Source organism: Dunckerocampus dactyliophorus, chromosome 13, assembly GCF_027744805.1.
Source record: "Dunckerocampus dactyliophorus isolate RoL2022-P2 chromosome 13, RoL_Ddac_1.1, whole genome shotgun sequence".
In the NCBI taxonomy this organism is placed as follows: domain Eukaryota; kingdom Metazoa; phylum Chordata; class Actinopteri; order Syngnathiformes; family Syngnathidae; genus Dunckerocampus; species Dunckerocampus dactyliophorus.
The window spans coordinates 17,813,016-17,819,993 of record NC_072831.1 but is presented as its reverse complement, the minus strand read 5'-3'; positions in this window follow the sequence as shown (position 1 = coordinate 17,819,993).

The following is a 6,978-nucleotide window of genomic DNA, read 5'->3' as shown; positions in this document are numbered from 1 at the left end:
TGCCATGACAATTACAGAGACCCAGTTACAAGGCAGTGTACCATAGAAATAATTGCAAAGCTCTTATTCTAAAGTCTAATTTGGATGCATTGCTACTTTAAGTTGTAAAACACCTCAGCTAATACTACAACAAGTAAACGTTTCAAGTCAATTCATTCAGTGGGGGGAGTTAAGAAAAACATGGGTAGCTGTATGAAAGTGACCTGTTACATCAGGGAGAGGCATTGCAGTCGCACACGGATGTGAGCATCAATACACTGCGGGCTACATGTCCCCAGAGGCCTCACTTCCTTGTTCATGCATGCATCCACAAACACATGCATGCCATGTGGTTTATGCAATTTAAAACAACATGGGGCAAGAGAAAGGGAGAGGAGGGAAGCCAGCAATGACAAATTGTGTTCAGTCACTCTAATTGTAAAAAAGTCACTTGTTTGCTGACTCAAACTCCATGTCCACAATGTATTTTTACATAAACCCACACAGACTAAGAAAAAAAAAAGACTACCACAAACATACAAGCAATGTTTCTCCCTTTTGAGAGTCCCGGCCTCATACAAAATCTCTCCTTGGACATGGACAGTGGTGCTTAGTCGTCCATTTAATTGAGAGAGACATTGATTGACAGGTGAAAAGGATGACAGGGAGGTGGCTGCCACACTGAGGTGGAGGTGTGGGAAATCCGCTAAGCTTTGATGCACTCAATTTAGTGACCTGCCTCAGTCGCAAAAAGGAGACAGACAGCGCAGAGCTGGTCCAATTCTAATGTAGCCCTGTCTATCCAGTGGCAATAATTGACTTTAAAAGAATCTTTTTCTTCTCTCCCTTTCGTCTTTTCCTTGTTAGGGGTTGTCACAGTGAACATCAAACGCATGAATGATTTTGGCTTAGTTTTTCAATTTTGGCGTGTGTGTTTTTGCTCCTACAGAATATAAATGTCAGATTTCAAAATGCTTTGTATTTAATGTATTTGTATTAATGGTAGGTAATACAGAAGTAATGCAGCAAACTATTATTAGTAGTAAATGCTTTATCCTGTGAAACCTCTTAGATTAAAGCCGGAGATCAACACCTTATTAACAAGCTGTTTTAGTTCAAATCCATTGTGGGGGTGTACAAAGGCAAAAACATGAAAAAAAACAGTATTTTGAAATATCAAACTGGGGAGACAAGCTTCGTTGGTGGCCAGTAAATTGCAGTTCTAGGCCACAGCAACCACAGTCCCAAACATCTGACAGTAATTCTCCTGACTTGGTTTGAAAGTTACCATATGGCTAATATGCAATAGAAAATAAACATTAACAACATAGAATGATGGTATTGTGTGTGTTGAGGCAGGGACCGATCCCTAACTCCACTGCATATGACGTTCCATCAGAGCCAAAGATGTTAACATGACCTCTCCACTGACACTTATCCAATGCGTATTTTCATCATGTCTTTTTTTTTTAAACCCACACACAAATGACACTTGCATGCCTGTATGACAGCACTCGCTGGCCCTTTTCTCCCTCCTCGTGCGTGACAGTGCAGTCACCCCCATCAGCCTCAGCGCTGTTCCTGCTCCATGAATATGCAGAACTCCAGTGCTAAGGTGTCTTCTTTTACTCCCAAATAGGCTCATTTATTTGTGAGAGATCTCCCAGGGAGCTGCAACATGACATTATCCACATAGGATAGCAGAAAAATTGCTGAGTTGAATAGAAAGTGCAAAAAATCTGCTTTTTAGAGCCCAATTTCTTGATTGGTTTGGTGCATGAAGGCCTCAGCAACTTGCCTGCTCATCTAATGAGCCATTACGAACAATTAAAGAGTAATGCGACCCCACACCTGGGATTATGCTTCAGACCACACCTACTGTATCTTATATCTCATAGTCAGAGGCTGCTTGCTTTTAGCAGCAAGTAGGTCATGTCCTCCACTTTACATAGTAAGCATTAACTCTCTCCATTAAACAAAGGATGATAGTCTTAGTTAAAAGAAACTGCAGCAACAGACAGAAAATGTGGGGAAGGCCAAAAGACAGAAAAACCCAGCACGCCTATTGTGCTCTGTGATGCAAAACACGACCAATTAATTTGACGTCTGCATCAAGGGGAAAAGCTATTCCCCCTGCAAGTGTAACTATTCCACCAAATCCAATCATTTGACTGTGGCCAACATGAGAGCAAGGCGCCTGTGGCACCCATTTCAACACAAACAGCCCCCACTATAGTTTTATCGCCCTTTTAGCACAGGGACTCACACCAGCAAGGTTAGTTAAAGGCAGAAGTGCTGACCGTGGTGCTGAATCCAGTGGCTGTCTCATTCACGCATTGATTCATGGCGCTCATTATTTGGCTGGACTGGCCGTCTGCCTGCAAAGAATGGGCTGAGCAGCCGTGACCTGAAAACCTGCTCTAAATCTCATTGTCTCATAAAGGCGAGAGCTTAAAGACTGTAAGATCGCGTCACGTTGACATTCTCTACAGATTGCAAGGCAAAGAGTGGAATGGTAGAATGGAAACACATAGAAAAAAGCATTTCAAGATGTTCAAGGAGATAACCGAGGGAGGAAAACAATTCAGAGAGACCTCTAAAATAAAGTCAAGACGATGAGTGTGTTGCAGTCAATGAGAGGACAGGAAGAGACTGAAGCCAATCAATGAGATCATAATTCCTCAGGTTAGATAAACGCTGATCTTCAAAGAGAGACGCCTCAGAGTGGGAGCGTGGAAAATGGCACACTAGTATAGATGGGAAGGAGGAGAAGATTAGGTTGATGGTTCCTCTGACCCTGGGGTGCTCTGGATAAGGTCTCTGCTCGAGAAGCGAGTCGGGTCAAGTGTGCTGCCATTGATGATTTACTGCCTTCGAGCCTTCATATCCGACTGGTGATGTGTTCATGGTCATCTTGCCCAATGTCAGCGTTGATTGGCTCCAGCTTCCAGTGACCCTGCACAACGTACAGTGGGTGTATATTATAATGGAAGAATGGATTGAGAGACTTGTGTGCAGCTGGCATGAGATCAATTCCTGCTCCTACTGGTGACTAGTCCACGGTGTAGCCAGTCTGCTGGGATCGACAACAGAAACATGCATCCGTCCATTTTCTCTACCGCGTGTCCTCATTAAGGTCATGGGTAAACGAGAGCCTATCCCAGCTGACTTCGGACAAGAGGCGGAGTACGCTGGTCTCCAGCCAATCACAAGGCACACGTATCGGCAAACAACCATTCACACACATTTACATCAATGGACACTTTAGAGTCTCCAGTTAGTGTAAAATGCGTATTTTTGGAATGTGGGAGGAAAACCCACACATGCACAGGGAGAACATACAAACTCCACACGGAGATGCCCAAAGATTTTAATCCTCTGTGTCCTGACTGGCTCCTGACTGTGCTAACCACTAGGCCACGGTGCGGCCCTCAAGAGAAACAGTGGTAATGAAGTCCAAGCAAGACACCACCACAAATGGAGTAAAATGCATGAAATGATTGCTTCATTAATTTAGTTCGTGACGCATGGGCACATTTTTACACCGACTCTCACTTCCATAAAAACTGAAACCGATATAATGCCTGTCTTGCAGGCAGGTGCACCGTAGACCCATCGTGTGAGGTATTGTGTGTGTGTGTTGTATCCATCCATCCTTTTTCTGTACTGCTTGTCCTCACTGGGGTCGCAGGTATGCTGGAGCCTATCCCAGCTGTCTTTTCAAGCGAGAGGCAGGGTAAGCCAATCGCAGGGCACATCTAGACAAACAACCATTCCCACTCACATTCACTTGGACCATTTTAGAGTCTCCAACCTAACATGCATGTTTTTGGAATGTGGGCGGTATAGTATTTTACACACAATTTTTTTGAGACTTAATTTTTTTGAGATGGTAGAAAGCTAAGTGTCTTTTTTCAATTCAATAAATAGGAACATACTGTAAGTCTAAATACTTAAATCAATTCAGCAATATTGCACTCTTATAGTGCATAGTTTTTAAGTAAATAATATTGTTGCTGGTTCGTACAAGGCAGCAGGGTCACACGCAAGGCAGCCAAATATTCGTATATCTGCCCTTAGTACTTGTCTTGGTTCATAAAGTCTTGATTTATGCGTAAAACAGTCCGCAGCGCAGAGCGACAGCTAAAATTCGTTTCATGTAATCATCAGTCAGTTACTAGCTTCATCTTTTCCAAGATGCTTTGAGTCGGAGAGCTGCTGCCATTCCAGATTTGGCTCATTTTCAGACAGGAGCGTGTCATTGCACAAAATATACAAATGAACTCTGAATCTGTGGAACCGTAATGGGATTATGAATAGGATCTATCATCCAATAGCTAAATATGAGGCACATAGAGCAACAGCAGAACCGACCCAATTGCAGCTTCTAAAGTGTCAACGGTGTGTGCCAATCAGAAATTGTCAAACTAAGATGAAAGCCCAGTGGAGAGAGTGTCCTTTTTCACATTTCTAACATCTAAGTTTCTAGTACTTTCATTTCTACTCGCCATGTACGCACACCTTCCCCCCTGCTGTCACAGCTCAGCGTGTATTCATTTCTTCGGCCTCAGCCACAGTGCCAATCCTGTCAAGCTGAAACAGAAACATAGATGACTGTCCCCGCTATCGCCACTTCCACTCAGCACCAGAAGAAAAAAGCTTCTCTTAGATCTAGTGTTCACCTCCATATGACCTACCAGAAACATCCAAACTCACTCGGAAAAGTAAGTCCCAATGTTTCTACGAATATGAGCATGAGGGTAACATTTGCGGCTGAATGTTTTGCTTAGCAGTTTGAAGCAGCTGGCTTTTGCAAGATTGCGACCTTACTTTGCAAGCTCCAACTTTGTAGCCAATCACAAAGGACTTGATCAGACATAGCTGCTAGACAAAATGACAAACACAAACCCAAAAATACTGATTTGTATTCAGATTAAGATGTATGTATTTCAGATTTGTATGTTATAATCTGCTGTGTGCATTCAATAGCGACTGTTTGACAGTTGTGCGATTGTGGTTTGCTCCTGTAGCAAATTGTTAATATGTACAGTTCTGTATATTACCATGTATCCTCAAAGAGTGTCCGCAGGTCTACGGTGCTTGCATGGTCCACTTTAACAGGTTATTACCTCTCCAAATATGGCATAGAATAAAACAGGTGGGGTTATCAGGTAGACATCACCTTTACTATAGCTTTATTCCCACCAAGGGGTACAGTTCGGTTCGGTACACTACACTGTGATTTGTGTTTGTGACCAACATAGCAAACACTGTAGCTGCATGAGCGCCACACAGAGTGTAGTGTGACATCAAAACAGTAATTTAACAAAGAAAACACAAACAAGGAAAGAATTGTTCAACATATTGTACCTTGCTGATTGCTTACTGTAGATATTCCTTTCCCATTGTAACATGGATTTCTTTCATCCATTTTTGTGACACAAAGCTCTTTTTTTTTGTGCAACAAAAGCGATACCGTTTTAGAAAAGTGACAGTAAAGGCATTCATCACGATACTGTTCTAGAATTGGGATGCCAGGACACACGGTTTTATCATTGCATTTGGTCTGCTCTGCATGGGACAATCCACCATTTGTCCCAACCCATTTGTGTCAGCGATGTACGAAGGCGACTCGGACCCGGCAGATCTCAGCTGGCCCCGACGTCGACCCATATGTTTTGGAATATTTAACCTCCATAAATAGACAAAGATGAGTGCATAAATTGAAAGCAGAATGCTGCCATTGTTCAGTACGAGAGCCGTGTTGCACGCTGTACTTACTCATACAGCTTAGAGTACAATATACTCACCTACACTGGATTGGTTTTAGCATCATGTCGATATCAAAGTGTCCCCCCCACATCCTTAATGTTTTCTGTTTGCTGTATCAATATTTGTATTTTTTATTTGAGAGTTGTATTTATTGGAACATTTCATGCTTCATTTTAATCATTTAATAATAATATTAAATAACACAGGGAGAATTTGGGGAGAAAAAAGTTTTATGCACAAAAAACGTACCGAAACTGGACCAAAACCGTAGCCTAAATATGGGTCACCTGTACCGTTGCACCCTTAGTATATACACACCAGTTTTTTTACCGCAATACGACAAAACATGTTACGTTGTGACAATAAAGCGATTCACTTCATTACATTGCCGCTCTGTAATCAACCGTAGGATTAATATCACATAATTTTTTTCTTTTCGACCTTCAGTTCATTTAAATGTATCCTGGCCAAGTTCCCAAGGAGGATGGAACTCTTAGAACCTCACTTAGGACTGTTTTTTTTCCAGTAGTCAGCCAAAAATTGAGCACTTTGGCATTTTCAGACTTTCAGTTTTACGTCATGATTCTAAGTCACCATTTCCTGAGCCACATGACACCATCGATAAACTGTGGCTTGCTCGATGTTTATGTGCATGCAAATTTCAGGAAAGTTTGCTGTTTATTTGTTCTGAATTGCAGATGGGTTGGCTACCTATACATTTGCTTGCAGTGCTTTGCTTCAACATGTGCTTCCACATGGGGCACTTCATAGGGCTGCATAAGCTGAGTGTAACCTCCAGTATGTAATGTCCCGTGCCATGGTTCCTCTGCTTCCAGCTTTTCAAAAATTCTGCAGGGACCAGTCCAATCCTTTTGCCTTGCCAAAGTCAAAAACTACCACGTACGCACACACACGCACCCTCGCACACACATGCAGCGGGATAAAACGCACCTCCACTGGGTTCAATAGATATTCAATGGTGGACATAAACCAGGATGCATCAGATTCTGTGTTTCCGCTTGATCTGCTCAAATTAAGGTCTTGGGCACGCAGGCCAAGACCTGGAAACAAATTACTACATATATTTGCCAAGAGCTGATTTTCAAAATGACTAACACTACAGTGTATTGGCCCGATACTTTGTTACAACACAGAGTTGGGTGTGTATGTGTTGAATTAAATGCTGCTCTGTTGAAAAGAAAAAGATAACAATAAGAAAATGACAAT